This window comes from Malaya genurostris, chromosome 3 (assembly GCF_030247185.1).
Source record: "Malaya genurostris strain Urasoe2022 chromosome 3, Malgen_1.1, whole genome shotgun sequence".
Classification (NCBI taxonomy): Eukaryota; Metazoa; Arthropoda; class Insecta; order Diptera; family Culicidae; genus Malaya; species Malaya genurostris.
In genome coordinates, this window is record NC_080572.1 from 49,158,949 (window position 1) to 49,179,583 (window position 20,635).

General features: G+C 37.3%; 1 protein-coding gene across 1 annotated transcript in view; it reads right to left on the minus strand.

Moving 5' to 3' along the window:
* The window catches only part of LOC131434641 (uncharacterized), a 91,468-nt gene extending 79,077 nt beyond the window's left edge, over positions 1–12,391 (minus strand). The window contains exon 1 of the mRNA XM_058601576.1: positions 11,678–12,391. The gene's annotated coding sequence lies outside the window, so the exon portion shown is untranslated. The remainder of the gene's footprint in view (positions 1–11,677) is intronic.
* Positions 12,392–20,635: the final 8,244 nt, after the last annotated feature.

Below are 20,635 nucleotides of genomic sequence, written 5' to 3' on the forward strand. Positions count from 1 at the left end.
AATAAATAACTGAAATACAGGCAATTGTCTTTGTTCCAATTCTATCTGCAGCCAGCTTAACACGATAAAAAAATAAACTTCGACATCCGAATATGGATTTCAGGTAAGATTTATTATTTTATTTTTCCTGGAAAATGCTTTGAGTACTAGTTAGCCATCTCAGTCAATCAATTAGAACTACAAATAGAAATAACTCAGATGAAAATCGTTTGTTTCTTTTTCATGAACTGAAACCCAACTGAATCTTATCTATCTAGTGGTGTGATAATATCATTCTTTTGTAATTCAAACGATCTCATTGAAACATATTTTTCCATTGACACGTATTTGGGCTGTTTTTGAACACAAAAGGGGAATACGCAATATCACAGGCATAACTGGACGTGAATACGAAGAAAACTGACTCTACTACAACACATTTCCGAATATGGATAATCGTTCCTATTAGTATATTGTGTGAATCTTTCCACTTTTATTTTTCCGCTTACAGAATTGTAACGGTGCATCTATGCTAAAGAAAGTTCTAATAACGACAAATATATTCTACCATACAATTAGATAATACGAAACAAATAGTTGTTTTTTTGTAGAGCTAAGTACGCTTTTGTGTAGTTTTTTTATATAGATTTTGATTGTAGAGGTATACTTCGCATAATCCTTTGCGAAAATTTTGATGGTTCTCAAATGAATCTATTTTCGGAATTTATTCAATGTTTACAACCGTAGAATTTTAGCCATCATTTAATTTAATTTTTGAGTTCTGGAACTGGATCCAAGTACTAAATTCGAAATTTGTGACAGGTTCAGAATTCAGTGGCGAAATTTAGGTTCAGAGTACAGATCAAGAAATCAGGTCATAAATTTAGTTCTAGAATTGTGGAACTGAACTCATTTCAGAGTTTAGTTGTAGAGCTGAATTCTGAACTTGAATTCCAAACCGTAATAAAGGTACTGAACGCAGTTCCAAAATCAAACTTCATCATCCCATGTTTCGAATTTTGTTATAGCATGTAAGTTCCAAATTCTGGAAATGAATTCTAAAACTGAATTTAGGAATTGAATTCTAAAACTGAATTCAGGAATGAATTTCTGGTAAGAAGTCAATTCTAAAATTCATTTAGTTCTAGAATTCAGATCGAAAATTCATATTCCAGAATTCTGCAGTTGAAAGCCTGAATCAGAATTCTGGATTCGAATCCCGAACACAATTTAACGAACTAAAATCAGTTCCAAAATTTAGTCAAGATATTCAAGGATTCAGTTCCAGAATCATAGTTTTTAATTTTGAGCTTGTGAAACTGAGGCTAAATTCTGAAACCAAAAGGGTGAAAATAAATTCTAAACCAGTTATTAAGTCCGGATTTTGTATTCAATTTTAGCATTCTGTTGTGGAAATTAATACAAAATTCAGTTCCCTACTGCTGCTGGTTGCAAGCGACTGCTCGCCTCGTCGTCCAAAACACTAATGAGAACGCGATCTGAGCGTTGGAGGCATTATACCAAACAGAAGGTTTGTTGTTACTATTATGTTGGTGTAAGATCCTCATCACAAAGTCCAGTTCCGTTCAACCTAGTGGTGTGATAATGCCATTCTCTTTCTTCAAAGCAGTCTCATGATTTTTTTTATCATTTAATGAAATAATTTCTGACACTAATTTTGGCTCATTTTTGACACCAATTAATTCAGATTGATTCGAGTGGTTCACAAAAGCATGCTTCAGTGTTTATGTCACATGCTCGGTATCGTTTTTTCAAACAATGGACCGACAGTAGCTTTCAAACGTGCCCAAGTTTGTTAAAATCGGTTCAGCCATCTCTGAGAAAATTGAGTGCGTTCAAATATCTTCGAAAAGTGCACACACAAACACACACACACACACACACACACACACACACACACACACACACACACACACACACACACACACACACACACACACACACACACACACACACACACACACACACACACACACACACACACACACACACACACACACACACACACACACACACACACACACACACACACACACACACACACACACACACACACACACACACACACACACACACACACACACACACACACACACACACACACACACACACACACACACACACACACACACACACACACACACACACACACACACAGTTCAGCCGCCTCAGAGAAAACTAAGTGCATATCAAAAACAAGTGCGGTTAATACGTCAATTCTATGACTATATCGTCGGAAAAGATCAGAATGTATTGTGAGTTTTTGCACTTTTTAAGAAATTTAGATGCTCACCAGCGCATTGAGATTAGAACTTAATAATTACGACTCCACCGTCCATCCAATAGGTATAAATACTTTCTTATTGTGAAACGTTGCACGATCGTATTTTAACAGTAAATGTTACATCTAAAAAATATTCATTCCAATAGATCTTCGAAGCGTTAGCAGTACAGAGATTGGACACGGGAGCATTTGTCAATTGCTTTACACCCGAAAATTGATCAACTATGACTATCATTATCAAATGTACAACAGAATTTAATAACAAAAAACTTTTTTAATTCACCTGAAGGTGTAATGATGCCTCTCTAAAATTACTTATATTTCCAAAAATATCATTAGAAGATACTGTCAAGAAATTTTTGTTTCAATCTTGAAAAAATGAGAAACTTTCTTTGGGTATGAACGAACATAACCTTTTCAACTTATAATTAGTTATGTCAAGTATATAAGAATTTTTGATTATTTTGCATCTGAGCTGAAAGTCGGAACCGGATGATTTGAGCCAAAGTTTGAGGAAATCGATCAAATCATCTCTGAGAAAATTGAGTGTGTCTCGTTTTAGAGTTTTTGACCACTATTTCCGGTATTTCTGGAACCGGGAACCAAGAGAACCAGTATAGCCGGAATCGGTTCGTTCAGTAAGTAACTAATATAGCCTACAAATTGAATCAGTTTTGAGCCATAACCAGGAAGTATTTTACCCTTTCTTGCATCGTCGCTCTAAGCGACGGTGTGCAATTTTAAACACACTTTACCCTATGAAAGCATGATGAAATTCAATAGCAACCTATGATACTATGAGATTTTTTATTTTATGAGTGACATTATTTGACACATACTCACACACAGACACATACATTGCTCAGCTCGATGAACTGTGTCGAATGATATAGAATTTTTTCAAGGGATTATATAAACTTTCCATATGAGATATGCTTTTATAAAAAAGCATCGTTATCATGATTCTGTGATAATACTAACAAGTAGGTACATATTGAATAAAAGATTTACAAACATACATTTTTTTCACCTGCACGCTATACGAAATTGAACAAAGCACTCTGCTAACGAAGCAAAGCCGCACGTACCAACGCGTACCAACAGTTTTGCATCGTCATTTTGAGTGACCATTTAAATGTTTTGACACTCATCGCTCTATAACTTCGGAACCGGAAGTCGGATGATGAAATTTCACAGTATATTCAAAGACAATGAGAGCTTTTGAATTTGAATCATGATTCGTGGAAATCGGTTTATCTGTTGCTGAGAAATCGAAGTGAGTTCCGTTTTTTGAGCTTTTCTTCACTATTATCGGTTAAGAAAGTTCCAAGAAAATTGAGTGAGCATGTTTTCATAAATTTGCACATATTTCCTTGTTATTCCGGTACCGGTAGTCGGATCCAAATGAAATTCAGGAAAACTTTAAGGGATCCTAAGACCTCTTATTTAAATCTAAGTTTGTGAAAATCGGTTACGCCATCTTTGAGCGATTGCATAGCCTTTCTATATGAAAAAGGCAAAAAGCAAAAAAATCCCCGATCATTAAAATCGCCTAACGGTGGAAGTTCATTATATCATCATCGCTGTCATAGAACCAAACAAATTGATACAGTGAATAATAACTTAATGATGCGTATCACGATATTAACTATGGTTTTCATATACTGTACAAAAACGCTATTCTTCTGGACTCATAATTTCTTGAGTTCAAACAAAAAAACGGTTTTTGTTGTTTTTACACCACGTTCTGATGCTCAGTGATTTTTATCAGTCAGACACATTTTTTATTCATTCCACTCTTTTCGCGAGATTGATCAGCAACAGAGAGGAAAGACCGTCTTCATTGAATATATCCGCACGAAAAGATTGATTGAGTGGATTGTGTTTCATGCGCACTTTTTTTTCTTTCTCTCCTTCTCTCTCACACACACTATCTCTCACGTAACTCTCTCCCGTATTGATGGAAGCAGGCGTTTTGTCTAACGTCTATCTTCACATATTATTCGTCATTGTGTTGTTTTCGGTCGGTAAAGGGCACAAACCGCAAAACATAGCGAAAGAAAAACAAAACGACGACATAAAATCAGCCGAAAATCGGAAACGGGTATAATGAGATAATAAATGTACTTTTTATACCATTTCTGGCTCGTCTTTTCCTATACCGTACTCGATCGGAGACAATGGTCCTTTTGCAGCTCACCTACCAACGAGCAAGTGTGGAAATTAATTTGCGATCATCGGTTGGTGATGGGATTGGTGTCTGAATGAATTTGGTATTTTTCAAACCAGCACAGGTACGGTCGTAACGACCTCCGATTCGGGATCCGGAGAGGGAAAAAGCAACTGGTGTCGAGGGCGTGAGAAAGATGATTTTTAAACGAAACAGTAAAACTTCATTTAGCCTGCCTCGTGCATATTGATTATACTCATAAATAATGACCATGTCAATCCGATATCCTATCGATTGTTGCTGATTGAGGCGAAATTATCGCCAAACACGGTTTACTTATGGTGTAGATTTGCGAGCGCAAACTTTTAGATTTTGTTTTCTGTTGGTCCGTACCACGGGAATATGTTAGGCTAATGCTATGCTAAATCGGGAGGATTAAAAACGCTATTTTGTTTCGTAAAGAAAGTTTGTATTTTAAATAACTTGTTGATGAGATAACTTTATCAAACTAATACGTTTGAAGCTTTCGTTATCAACTGGCACTAACATAAGAAGTTTTTTGAGTGCGGAGAGTAAACCCGCTCATTTAGCGCTCAAATTAAAATTTTCATTAACTTTTGGAACATAAACGAGGAACTTTTGACAACTTGGAAGTACAGAACAAGTTCTGCATGAACTTTCTCGCTCAAAAGACGTATCTTATTGGGTAACTTGAAAGTACACTCCAATAAAATTAGAATTTTACAGGTGACTTAATCCGTCATACGATGTATTTCATAAAGAGCAAATGACGGAAAATTATATTTGTAATGACTTAATGTTAGATTCGCTTGAATTTTACTGGTCTCGACTGTAACTTGCGTGCTGCTAGCCAGACAAGCAGATGCATGCTTCTGTGGCTCAGTCGATTAACAGACATATGTGCGATTCAATGAGTCGCGGCGGTTGCTATCAGTATTCTATTTTTTTTTATTTCAATGCATTTCATGTCATGGAGTTTTAGACACAATATTAAATGTTCTTCCACGTAAATTTGTGTGAGCTGCGACGCTCCATTTATGTGCAGCTAATAAGATGTAAAATCACAAGATTTATTTAAGTGTGTACAGAACGGGTTCCAAGAGAACTTTCAAGCTACTTAAAAGATGAACAATGCATTTCAGGAGCTGCTAAGAATCTCATTCAGTTGAGTCGTGAACACTTTTTAGTGTGAATAATTACCTTGAACCTGCACACCAAAAAAAAATAATAATACAGGTGGCTTAATTCCTCTTACGATGTAATTCATAAATACCAAATTTATCAAATGACGGAAAATTTCATTTGTAATTACTTAATGTTAGATTAGCTTGAATTTTACTGGTTTCGACTGTAACTTGCATTCTGCTAGCAGGAGTGACTGTATGCATTGCTCCTTTTACCAGCCATGCAGATGTGTGCTTCTGTGGCTCAGTCGATTAACAGACTTACTTGCGATCCAATGATTCTCGGTTCAAGTCGCGGCGGTTGCTATCAGTGTTCTTTTCTTATTACAACGAATTTTATGTCATGGAGTTTTAGACACAATATTAAATGTTCTTCCACGTGAATTTGCGTGAACTGCGACGCTCCATTTATGTGCATCTAATAAGATGTAAAATCACAGGGATTTTTTTTTAAGTGTGTGTAAAAATCGGCTCAGTTGTCCATGAGAAATTAAGTGATTTCCATTTTAAAGATCTTAACCACTATTCCCGGTACTTGCGGAAAAGCGAATTGAGCATCGCTATAACATGAATTTCACGACATGTTAATCAATACTATATATTGATCAATATTGAAATATTGAAATATAAGATAGTTGAATCGAAAACTTGATTGAAAACCATCATCGATGTAAAACTATATTGGAATACATTGATTTTTCAATTAATAGACTTAAATTATCAATTAATTTTGCTTTAAAAGTACATTGCAAAATAGACAACTATGATGTAATTATATATTCAATTTCCTGGGTATGTGCATGAAAATAGATGTAACTTAACAAAATCTTTTATCTGTGTAATATAATCTACATAATGAAACAGTTTTTAACAAAAATCAGAAGACGTTTTCACGTTTTCTGCATCGCCGCTCCAAGTGACGGTTTTAAATCACCATGTAAAGCCATTGTCAGTTCGTGTAAAGACAGTCCCAGAAAGTATGAACGCAACCAAAAACCGCTGTCATTTCGCAATGGATCAGAATCTGTCAATTTTTATGGCTGCGTCCTGTAGTTAACACTCTTCTTTAACCACTTTTGCAGTTGTTAATTCGTTTCCATTAATTTGTTTCGAAATGCGTAGACTTTTAGCAGAACAACGTCGAAAAATTATGTACAAATGGTGCACAGAACGCGAACTGTCACTGAGAAAGATAGCAAAAATGGAAGGAGTAGTGAAAAAGCCGTGCGAAATGCAATCAGAATGTTCGGTGAGGATAACACCTTTGAGGATAAACCGAAAACGAGTCGAAAAAAAGGTCCTGCTAACCCTCAGTTGGATAAACGTATATTGAAGGCGTTCGAGCAAAAGAAGGAGGTTTCAGTTCGGGATGTGGCCAAAAAAGCGGGCACTTCGAAGTCAAATGTTCTTCGTGCTAAAGAACGTTTGAATCTTCGAGCCTATAAGAAGCAGAAACAACCAAAACGTAGTCCGAAACAAGAAGCATCGATCAGGCCGAGGGTTCAAAAGCTGTACAATACGATTCTTGCTGGAAATTTGAACTGCATAATCGTGGACGACGAAACCAACGTGAAACTCGATTACAAACCCCTGCCGGGACCACAATATTATACGGTGCGAGAAGGGCAAGTGTTAAACCAGTCCGGGACATCGGTTGAAGTCGAAAAATTTGGTAAGAAAGCTATGGTCTGGCAAGCAATTTTGTAGCTGCGGTAAGATTTCGAAACCCTTTATCACCACTGCTTCAATGAACAGCGAAATATACACCAAGGAATGTTTACAAAAACGACTTCTACCCATGATTCGAAGTTACAAGGATCCTGTTATCTTCTGGCCAGATCTTGCTTCTTGCCATTACTCGAAATCAACAGCAGAATGGTATACTACCAAAAATGTCACTTTCGTCCCAAAAGACATGAATCCACCAAATTGCCCACAACTTCGACCAATTGAGGAATTTTGGGCATTAACGAAGGCACATCTTAGGAAACATGTCTCGGCAGCCGAAACCATTCAACAGATCGAAAAAGATTGGAAAAAAGTGTCAAAACTTGTCGTCGAGAAGTCTATACGGAATTTAATGAGGAACGTTCGCAAGAAGGTGCGCCAGCTAGTCTACAATGGCTAAGTAGAAAATGTTGAGAATAATATTCTGTTGTTGTAGTCTAATATTATCAGTATATCGAATAAAATTTGAATATCTTGTGAATTATTTACAGAAACACTTGTGAATTATTTACAGCGAAATCAATGTGCGTCCATACTTTCTGAGACAGTCTTTAGTCAGCAACTAACATAACCTATAAATTGAAATTGTTTTGAGTCTAATAAAAAAAATAGATTTTTTGCAACGTTACACTAAATGACGGTTCGAAATTTTAAACATTCATCATTCTGTAGTTCGGAAACCAAAAACTGAATCTGCATAAAATTTAACAGCTACATATGAGATTGTAAAACGTTTCATTTGAACCTCGGATTGTGAAAATCGGTTGAGCCATTTTTAAGTGTTTCCGATACTCTTATTACCGGACACCAGTATAACTAAAGTGAGTTTACTCGATCATCAACTAGCAACATATGCAAACTGAAAAAATTTGTTACTTAATTTTAGGAAAAAAAATTAACAAACCTTTTGATTTGGTGGGGGGGTGGGGTGGTTTATGGTCTAAACGATGAACATATTTTTCCAGAATTATCGATCAACAAAATAAATTCAAATGTTTTGCATCATTCGAACAACATTTCGTAATTTTTTCGTGGAAAAGTATTGAGAAATAAGTCGGTGAGAGAGGCATTTTCGAGAACGCTTCTTAAAAGTCATGATTTGCGGTGTCCACTGTATCTCAGCGCAGACTAATCAGAAGTGAACAAATTAATGCAGCATAGTTAGAGTAGAAGTTTTTCTAGAACCCAACGTTTCTGTTTGATTTTATTGATTTTTGGTGGTTGTTCAAAGTGAATACTACGATTTTTCACGAAAAAATCCGCCATTTTGTAGCTGTTAAACCTCCACAAAGTAACAAACAACGAAAAGGAAAACGTTGGGGTCTGTTTTTTATATGTAGAAAATGTGTGCAAAATTTGAAAAAAATGGTGCAGTAGTTTTTGAATGACGATGGACACGGACTTTCAAAACCTGCTTTCGAGGAAAACGCGTTTAAAGTTTTTTTTTCTATAAAATCAATGGAAACAATTAATTACTCCAGGGAGCCCGTAGGGTCTAATATTTTCAAAAGATCATGATTTTTCTTTTATAATTTATTATAACGAAACATTTTAAGAATGTTTTGTCAAGTTTTGAAGTCAATCGAAGTAGAAATCTTGGGCCTGTACGCCAAGCTCTTGCTTCTTCGTAGATTGAGATAGCCATAGATAAAGGTCCATAACTTCCAGAGTTTCGTTCACAATTTCACAGAAAATTCTTCAAATATTTTACTCATATTATGCTCATTACCCGTTATATTATTATGCTAATTACCCGACCCACAAACGACGAATTGCGTTATAATCGGTCGATGTATATTCACTTCGGTTCTAAGAAGCAATATTCCCTATCCGATTCTTAGTCTTCTCTTCACAGTTTCACTTGGGAAAGAAGAGTCTTAAAATTGAAACTTTCACACAAAACACTCTGTATTTGCGGATCCGGATGTTAAAATTCAGAATTTTTCATGGTAAGTTGAACCTTTCATTTGAATTAAAGTTTTTAAAACATTATTTCAATACATATCACTCTAAAATTCCGGAACCGGAAGACGGATTTACCAGGTGCACAAGTTTAAAATGTCGTTTTTTGTGCATCGAAGAGAATCGCGTATTCAAGAACGATGAAGAAATATTTTGTGTTCTCGCCCCAGCGCATTCTGTACATCTCTTTGGCAATTGATGGATACCATTGTAAAACAAATCTTCAACTTATTTTGCCATCCATCCTTGAAGTCATTTTTGTAAATCTTCGAAAACTTGTGTTGCTCAGTCAGTCCGTGTCCCATTGATGAAAAAGGATAGTAATTGGAAGGTGCCAGATCTTGTGTGTATAGATTGTGCGATAGAAGCTCTCAGTCAAGTGTGGAAAATTGTTTTTTAGACCACTTTGGTTGAATGTAGAGAAGAGTCACTACGCTGCAGCATGATTTTACCGTGTGTATCACACTTCCCATCACTAGGTGAATTAAAACAGGTTTTTGACATTATCTGTCACAATTTTCTTTGAGAACTAAATATTCAAATATTTCAAATTTAGATAAATATCGATATATTTGTGTAGTCCATTTTCGTCATATCTCAATAGTAGGAAACAAAGCACAATGAAATAACGCTTAGAATCTAAATTAGACACAATTTTCAATACAAACTTATCAGAGGGCTTGAAAAATAAATATTCAAATATTTCAAATTTAGATGAATATCGATATATTTGTGTAGTCCATTTTCGTCATATCTCAATAGTAGGAAACAAAGCACAATGAAATAACGCTTAGAATCTAAATTAGACACAATTTTCAATACAAACTTATCAGAGGGCTTGAAAGATTGAATACAATACATTTCAGCATGCATCGTATGTGACGTGTTAAACCTTATACTGGAAATTCTGCATCATCTTCGAATTCAAAGTGATAACCGATACATCATTATAACTATATCAATTGTAATTATCTTCAACGGAAAAAACGAAATTTTCATATCACTCAAATATATTTTCTTGAATTGAGTATTTATTGAAATTGTCCTGTTTATTTAAATGAATTTTTTGTCCTATTCATTTTAATAATTTACCAATCGATTACCATTCATTCTAATCACAATTTTTGACAGACAAACAAATATTGATGCAGAAAACGTGTACATCGAAAAAAAAGGCATCATCTCACTGCTAGGTGGATAAAGTACGTTTTTTATTCCAAAACGATTCCTTCGCCATTCGTTCGACGAGTAGTCAACTGGTCAGTGTGCAGTGCGACGCTGTATGATAAATATGTCAAGCCAGTTCTTCGCTGCACATCGTGTTTGTTTGTGAGGGTGTTCAGTGCACTGCAGTTCGCTATTATTTTGGTACACCGGTGAACGAGGGGGTTGTGGGCTCAGAATAGCAGCAATTTTAAGCGCCTAATTAAGTGATTTCATCAGTATCAATATAATTAACAGGGGTATAACGAATAGATGTAAAAAAAATGTTTTGAGCTATTTTCGAATCCAAGATGGTAACTTTCTGTGTTGTCTAGTAGTATTTAGGTCATTTGCATTTCCAAGTTCGAGTAGCACGAGCTAGTGGGCATGTCCACGTCGGCGATCATGTAGTATTGTTTCTGACATTACCCACAGTTAGTTTTGTTATTAAAAGTCAGAATGAAACGACTCGTTTCATCGTTCGTGCAAACTAATTTGAGTAGCTTGAACAGCGTTTTGTACTTTAAATATCGTACGGCATCAGTGATTCCAGTGAAGAATGCAGTTTATCAAAGAGTAGATATCAATCGGTGTCAATTAGATTGTATTATTGAATTATGATAAGGAAAACCGGGGAGAATTTTCTTTAATTTGACATTCAAAAATTATATAATCATAATTGAGTAATTCTCGATTTCAATTTTCTGTAGTTTTTTCAAGCAATAATCTAAAATACATAAATTCTCAGAAGTAAATCCGTAGAGAAAGCAGGCTAATCGAAAACACCAATTTATTGTCGACTTCATGTACAGCAATAACAGGTATCAAACATAGCGAACGAATCAACGGTGGTGCTTATCATGTGCAGAAATCTCTATTTGCCAACGAAAACAGGTACTTCTTGAACGCACTTGACGATAATATATTAGTAATTGAAGCTTCTAACTTCTTAAAATGCAAACTTTAGCTTTAGAATTGCATGTTTAATGTCATCGTGATCGGTCATGTTTCGCACAAAACCGTTTAGTTTTGATTCTACAAAGCAGAAAGAACATAACGTGACCCTCAAATTTTCTGTCTGGATAACATTTGTAAATGTAACGTTTCTAATTAACAGCGACTTACCTAGATAAATTGTTTCAAAAACTCCAAAACACTAGATCAAAACCAGTCCAATCAGTTATTTCCACTTGAATTTCAATAGCATTTATAAAACGTAATTGTATGTTTTTTTTTATTCAAACGAAAAACCTCGTAAACCAAGAAACGCCCACTCGTCGCTGGTCCTTGAACAGCGCTTGAATTTAATTTTCAAATTTCAAAGTTGCCAGTTGTGACACTGATCGAAATCACTCGTAATACTGTAAGAAATCACTCACGCATTTGTTTGTTCACACTACTTTGAATAGCACTATATACTTCAAGGCAATCCAATCAATGTATAATTTGCACACCGAAGCAAAGGTCGCTAATTTATTTACGCCAATCGCCTTCCTTTATCGGGTTCGTGGTTTGCCTTCGAAGAGCGGCAGATAGTTGAAATCGTCGCTTTGTCACAATTAGTACTCGAAAATGGTACGTTTTCGTTCCGAGCTGAACGAAATCCTACAAAACCACTGAAACAAATCACACAACTCCGAACAAAATCAAGAAAAGTTCACAAATGTGCCAGCTTCGTCTGGACAAAAGAACGCAACACCATGGAACTTGAGATAGAATGCAGCAGGAAAAAAAACTTCGAACTAAACTAGGCAAACCTCCAGAGCAACTAGTCGTACTCGTACAGCAAAACAAGTGCACGCGACACCGCGATCGAACTGAGACTGCGAAAAATTTACAAATCAAAGTCGCACGCTGCCGATGCCGCATATCTGAATACCTGCCTGTGTACCGTCGGTTCTCCAGCACTATCACACCTAATACAATACAGCGGATCCGACGAGAACAAGTATTGCTAGCAGCAGCAGGAGCAGCAGAGAACCCCAGAGTCGCTTTTTGACGATCTCGCTCTCCCCATCATCTCTCGCCGGTGGGAGCTGTCCTCTGGTGTGTGCGGGTCCCCCAAAACAGTTCGATACTTGGAGCACGGACCGAACAAGCCACCGACCATTCATCCAAAACCACTTTGAATTGCTGCCTGTATGCACAATAGCACAGAGGTTGGCGTTGATCAGGTTCGATCTGCTCTAAGTGGTTGCGTGTTTGGCGCTAGACTTGTTTATCGGAAAAGTTGAATGAAGTGGTTGTAGAAGCATTAGGGTTCCTCCAGAACTAAGACGACGTTTCAATTCTTCGCATGAAATCCATAAAAGTTGTTAGTATAATAGTATCTTGAATAATAGTATCTTGAAAATATACTATTGATAATTAAGATATTTAGGGTTCGGGTGACCAAACGATCAAAATATGTAAACCGACACTTCCATTTACGAACTAAACGGGGATTCGTAAAAAAAAGTTTACGTTATTTAGAATTTGGTTCGTTTTAAAGATCCAAGATGTTAGTTATTCAGGTAGCCTTGAAGATTGAAGCCTTGAATAGATTCAACTCTAGGTAGCCAGAAATGTGGAAAAGTTGAATTTGGAAAAGTTGAATTCAATAATTCAACACTGTTATTTTCAGTATCGTTCTGCAAGCATGTGCTTGGAAATAAAATATATAAAAAAACTTTAATTAAAAGTTTGTGTAATGTTTGCAACAGCTGAAGACAGTCCCAGAAAGTATGTACGCAACCAAAAACCGCTGCCATTTCGCAATGGTTCAGAATCTGTCAATGTTTATGGCTGCGTCCTGTTGTTTACACTCTTCTCTAACCACTTGTGCAGTTGTTTATTCGTTTTCATTAGTTTGTTTCGAAATGCGTGGACTTTCAGTAAAACAACGTCGAAAAAATTGTGTACAAATGGTGCACAGAACGTGGACTGTCACTGAGAAAGATAGCAAAAATGGAAGAAATAAGTGAAAAAGCCGTGCGAAATGCAATCAGGAAGTTCGGTGAGAATAACACCTTTGAGGATAGACCGAAAACGGGTCGAAAAAAAGGTCCTGCTAACCCTCAGTTGAATAAACGTATAAACGGCATTCGAGCAAAAGAAGGAAGTTTCAGTTCGGGATGTGGCCAAAAAAGTGGGCACTTCGAAATCAAATGTTCTTCGTGCTAAAGAACGTTTGAATCTTCGAACCTATAGGAATCAGGAAGATACGATTCTTGCTGGAAATTTGAACTGCATAATCATGGAAGACGAAACCTACGTGAAACTCGATTACAAATCCTTGCCGGGACCACAATATTATACGGTGCGAAAAGGGCAAGTGTTAAACCAGTCCGAGACATCGATTGAAGTCGAAAAATTTGGTAAGAAAGCTATGGTCTGACAAGCAATTTTGTAGCTGCGGTAAGATTTCGAAACCCTTCATCACCACTGCTTCAATGAACAGCGAAATTTACATCAAGGAATGTTTACAAAAACGACTTTTACCCCTGATTCGAAGTCACAAGGATCCTGTTGTCTTCTGGCCAGATCTTGCTTCTTACCACTACTCGAAATCAACGGTAGAATGGTATACTACCAAAAATGTCACTTTCGTCCCAAAAGACATGAATCCACCAAATTACCCACAACTTCGACCAATTGAGGAATTTTGGGCATTAACGAAGGCACATCTTAGGAAACATGTCTCGGCGGCCGAAATCATTCAACAGTTCGAAAAAGATTGGAAAAAAAGAGTCAAAACTTGTCGCCAAGAAGTCTGTACGGAATTTAATGAGGAACGTTCACAAGAAGGTGCGCCAGCTAGTCTACAATGGCTAAGTAGCAAAAGTTGAGAATAATATTCTGTTGTTGTAGTCAAATATTATCAGTATATCGAATAAAATTTGAATTTCTTGTGAATTATTTACAGAAACACTTGTGAATTATTTACAGCGAAATCAATGTGCGTCCATACTTTCTGGGACAGTCTTTATGTCTCTCACATTAGCAATCCACCTTTATTTGAATACAATAAAATTAAATTCAATAATTATATGTGATATGTAAAAGTTTGATGTGTATAATATGTTTATTTGTTGAAAAAAATCGAGGACGAATATAGCGTGATGGGCTAGTCGATGCCTTTCAAGTAGCCCGCCTGGGTTTGATTCCCAACCCCGCACATAGGGTCAGAAAGTTTTTCTGGCCCGAAGAGGTGAATGACCTTAAGGTTAAAACTTCTCTAATCGAAACAAAAAAAAATTGTTAAAATTGGTATGATTTTGTTAAAAAAGTGACCAAAAATTACATTAACTTTCAGTATTATCTAGAATATATTTTTTTTTTGCTGGGCGATTTTACGAATTCTGACCCATTTGACTTCAATAATTTATGGTTTATTTCGTGTAATTAGAATATATTAGATACTACTGTGCACTTAATCAGGCCAACGAAATGCTTTCAAAGAGGAATGCTATCAAACACAACCAAAGCCACAACAGTAGATGCAAAATCTTGACAAATTCAGTGGCGTTCAGAACTTAACCGTCTGAAGATCTGACGTCAAAACACCGTGTTCTACTAATGTATTTGTAAACTCATCGACCTATCATTAGCATTTGGGCGGAGTGTGGGCTGTGTACCGCAAAGCCACAGCCACTCGAGCCGAGTTTCGATAAACAACGACGGCTAGAACTAACTCAAAAACTCTTTTATATTCTCAGAGAACGAGCTAAGCTTGAAAATACACCTTCCAACATATTGTCTATCAGGTGGGTGAAAGAAGGTGTAAATTGAGATTCAAATGACTTCGAACAGAACCCGCAAAAATCGCACACTGGAGAAAATGCTGCGGTTGTTGGTTTGACTGTCGTTTCTCGTTTTGACGATAGAAGTTCAACATCAATAATTTTCTACGGCTTGTGGAATCTTGTTACTGACAAGGGCACGCCTAATGACCTCAGCTAAATGGCGCGGCCTTTCTGTTTAACCCGCAAAACGGTACCCATAATAATTTCAAAACAATATTCGTTATCAATAATTTAAAAAAAAATATTACGAGAAAATACGAATACAGTACTCAGAATCGACATCTTCTTCGTTTGGCCCTTCGAAACGGTGCTCATCAAAAGAGATAATAAAGCAAATAAACGAGTGATTTTTGCTTTATGACGTTGGCTGCAAAAGTATTTATAATGAACCAGTCCTCTGTGCGAGTAGCAAGTAAACCATAAAAATAAATAAACAAAAATGTCGACACCGATAATTCACTTTCGGATGGCCCAGTAGAATAGTTTTTGAAATTTATCCTCACTTTCGTGCATCTCTCATTAGCGATGATCGTTCGTCTCAGATGTTCCAATGACTCCGAAATCGAGCCCACTTCAGACAAAACGAAACGAACTTGGTCGACATCTTCATACAGTGGACTTCCGAAAAAGAAGGAAAACAATACTGCTACAACTGGGAATAAATTAAATTAGGATTAAAATGTCCGATGAAATATGGACGCCCATATTTAACGCTGTGCTGGTTTTGACAGAACGGAGATGTGCAAGGATAAAATCGAAGCGAAGGGAGCAATTCGAGTGGCCAGAATCGCATTCGTTCCCGTACAGCCTAATGAAGTCCTCGCGTTTCGGCTGAACAGGGTTCATCGCCTGTAGCCGTTCTCGCCGGTCCAATGTCAGGTCCCACGAGAGTTACAGCTGGCCCCGAGGGAAAGTTTTGATTAACTCACAGCATGTTCTCTTCTTCGAGATGGCATTTCGTTACACGCGAGATTTGCGCGCGGGTATCAAATTCCACGTCTTTAGCATAAGAGCATAATTTTATTCTGAGCGTTCAAGTTGGGGCCTGTAACAATTTTCGGCTACGACCATAAATAACAGCAATATGCTGGGGTTAGGTGCAAATTTCGCTGCCTCGTTAGAACGAATATGCATACACACACACAGATAATTGGACCTGATCGTCGCAGCAGAGCTTTTTCCGTCAGATTCGGCTCGCTTTTGATGGTCGTTTTACAAAGCCCACTTAACGTCATTTATATTCACCTTGAAAGATTTTTCCCGACACAAACTTCATCTGCACGACGCTGAATTGAAGCAAATGGTGTTGAAGGGTACTCTGCTTGCAGGTTTGGGGTTACCTTGGCACTGGGTCTCCACGCGCCCCAACACTTTCGCAGCCATTGAACCGTCCGACCGGGTCGGTGCTTTATGCTCTTCCGAATCTTCGATAGCCAGTTTTTGTGCCACGGCCGGGCGGTCCATTTAAAACAGACAATCATCCACCATGTCTTCCGAATCACAGCATTGCAGAAAAAATCATTCCGGCAAGTGAGAGTACTTACGAGCCAGTGACTATTATTTATTTTGTTGTATGAGAATTGCAACCACCTGTTCAAATCTCATATGAAATGTTTTCATTAGGAAAAGTATCCATAGTAAATCCAGTACATAATTGCAAGTGAAGAATTTGCCACAGCAATTATTTGGTTGTAAAATTTCCAATGAGTTCCATATGCACACTAATCCATACGCCTAATGAAATCATTCACATAACATCGGAGTATACTGTTCTGGTTTCGATCGTGACCAATGTTCACGTCTTAACGTCAACCAGGTAGCGCTGATTGACACGGTAGTCGGTTGGTACGGGGGCCAGAAGAGCTCGTCTTTTGGAGCCGTGATGAATGAAGCGTAAAACTTAACCCAACTCCGGGGGCAGCGATCGGTGTAGTTGCAAATGCAAAACCAGCACATGGTTGCAAATCTGGCCACCAAGTCGCGATTTGGCTCCTGTCACGGTTCCGAAAGCGGATCATTCGATTCCAATTTGCGTAATTTGACTAAAGAGGACCACTTTGGATCGGACAATGTACGGCATCCAGTCCGGGCTAGCGGCCTGTGGTACGTCATCATCGTAGTGCTGCAAACTAAGGGGGTTTGTAGTGCACAGCCAGATGTGTTACCGCGATCACTATATAGATGATCCACGAAAGCATACAAATGTACTCCGATTGGATCGGCACGCGAATTGATGTAACCATATAAAATGATCCATACGGATTCTATCGTAAAGTTCGGTGTGACGGGTAATCGGTACACCTTACGGAAATTGAAGCAGCGAGGTTTTGCGTGATTGGCGTTTCGGTTGATATGAATGGCAGCGTGGTGAGGAGGAAGGAGGTTACTGTGATGACTGCATCAGATTTTTTTCCCATTCGAAACACGCAGAGCGAATGAATATGTATGTATAACGTTTAATCGCAGATCCATGACGCAGTTTGTTTGTGTCGTTATTTTGTTATAAAACGACTAATCAAACTACTACCACAGTACGTACCGAAAGATCTTGTGTCTTCTGCAATATTTGGTTCACCATCGTGTCCTTCTGGTGGTTCCTGAGATACGTTTTTGTTCCTCTCCCAGTCTTCCTGGCTGTTGTCAAACGTGTATCGAACGATTCGAGAACCAAGCTTTTTTCGCATGTTTTCTAAATGACAGATTCGGATTGCTTTTCACACTTGCTATACTTTTGACCCTATCTTCGATTTACACAATCAATCAGTCTAGTCATCAGTAAGCGTATTGAGGAGTGTCCAGATTTTGACACGAACAAGCCTTATTTGGTTCAACCAAGCAGGAAATAAATCAAGTGCACCTCATTTCGTTCGGTCGGCAGAGCTCAGTACTGGAATCCAGTTCCAATATCTAGCATTCAGTTCCATTTCAGTTTCAAACAATGGAGGAATATTCTATTTATGTGTTCTAGATGCATAGGTCAGTTTTAAAATTTTAATTTGGAAATTATAACAAAAAAAACCTTCTTAATCCACCTAGTGGTGTGATAATGCCTTTCTCTTCTTTCATAACAGTCTCATGAAAATATATTTCATACATTTATTACATAATTTCGGATACTAATTTTGACACCAATTGATTCAGATTGATTCAAGTAGTTCACAAAAGCATGCTTCAGTGTTTATGTCACACAGTCAGCATCATTTTTCCAAACTAGTGCTTGACATTTACGTTGCCTATTTGTATGAGAAGAGTGATGGTAATCTAAAAAAAAAACCCTTCTTAGTCCACTTAGTGGAATTTTCATATATCTTGAAAAATCACCATAATTTTCGATTTCGGAAATTTCATGGTGCTTTTTCAAGATCGAAAATTTTCAAACCTTAACCGCCGGGCAGCATCCCTTACGCATGTCCGATTTAGCTCAAATTTTGCATGAGGACATTTTTCGATGTGCTTAAACTTTTGAGCACTAGCGCTTTACGAAATTAGAGGGGATCCCAAAATATCGGCACCCTTATATGTATAAGAGCGGTAAAAATCAACGTGTTTTGTCGGTTACGTCACTTATACCATTATATCTCCGCAACCAAAAATCACAGCCATTTGATCTTCGAACGTGATCAATGGCCCAACAGTAGCTTTCAAACGAGCATAAGTTTGTTAAAATCGGTTCAGCCATCTCTGAGAAAATTGAGCGCGTATAAATATCTTCTAAAAGTGCACACACACATACACACATACACACACAGACATTTTCCGATCTCGTCGAACTGTGTCGAATTGTATATAACACTATGGGTCTCCGATGCTCCGTTCGAAAGTCGGGTTTTCTAGCAATTCTAATACCTTTCTATAGAGAAAGGCGAAAACTGGTAACCCCGGCAGCGTTTTACTCATGTTTCAAATATAGAAAAAAAAATAACGGCAGCGTAGTAGGGGAGAGTGGTGCTACTTGAACTACTTTTTCTGTTAATTGATGTATCTTTTAAATTATTTAGGATAAAATAAGTTTCACCTACGATTAATCAAAACAAACCTTCCTTTTCGATATTCAATGTAATCAATAAATGTAAATTCGCTTTTTGACATAAATTACAGCTTTTTACAATATTATGTCAGATGGTTCAGGTATCCCCATGGGGATAATTGAACCACCTTCAAGGAAAGAATAAAAATATATAGAACTATATGAGAATAAATTTTGTAATATTTTTGAACATGTCTCTTTTTTTTAAATAAAAAATAAATGTCAGATTTTTTCAGTATAACGTATGAAATGACTTTGTCTGCCTTTGTTTGCGAATCTGTAGCGATAATACTTTTTCCTCAAGTTTTACACTCCCCTTGAACTTAGTCTCAAATGAATAGTCTTCTTATCCCATAATTATTAAATTTTATCCCGATCCGACTTCTTGTTCCGAAATTACAGGGTAAAGTGTGTTAAATTGTAAAACACTCATATAGCGTGAAGTTAAAAATGAGGAAAAAAGAAGTCTAAAGTTCGTTAGAAATTGTTTCAATTTGTAAATTATGCTAGTTTGGGCATACTGGACAATTTCTTGTTTCTGTTTAAGATTCGAGGAAAAGTTTTTTAAATAACATCACAGTAATAATTATGACAGTATGAATAATATGAAAACGGCATCATCAAACCACTAGGTGGATTAAAACAGGTTTTTCTGTATGTCCGGAATTTATCGCGATCAGGATTTAAGGTTCATACCTACAAGGTACCATACCTCACCGTGCGGAATTTATACCTTCCTTTCCGTCGACCTGCCTCCCGATGTATATTTTCGTCATCATCTCGGAGTGGCGTGTATTTTGTTGTTGATTTCCGTCTTCTTTTCGTTTTCCTTATTTTTCGCAGTTTTGAGTTCGTTGCTGTAGATGCGCCTTGTTGTACATTGGTTGCAGTTGCTGGTTGGTTGGAGGGTAAGTTTTTAGCTGGTGTACTTTGTTATATACAGGATACTGATGGATTCGTTGAAGGGGATGATTCATTTTTGTTGGTGCCTGTCACAGGTGTACTGGGGTTGCTTAAGGTTGGTGTGAAGGAAGCACCGTTGTCCTTTGGTGTAGTTGTCTCCTTGTTCAGTTTATCACATGGCTGTCCGTAGTGAATAGCTTTTTGACAATATTGACATGTGGCCATCTGATTGTCATAGGTAACAAGTGATTTGCACGGGATTCTTGTATCCTGACCGAAAGTCACATAAGAAGGTATAGGCCTCCTCAAGCGCATGCGTAACAAACGTACGCCATTTAGAATACCGAGGAAAAAGTTCTTCCACTTTTC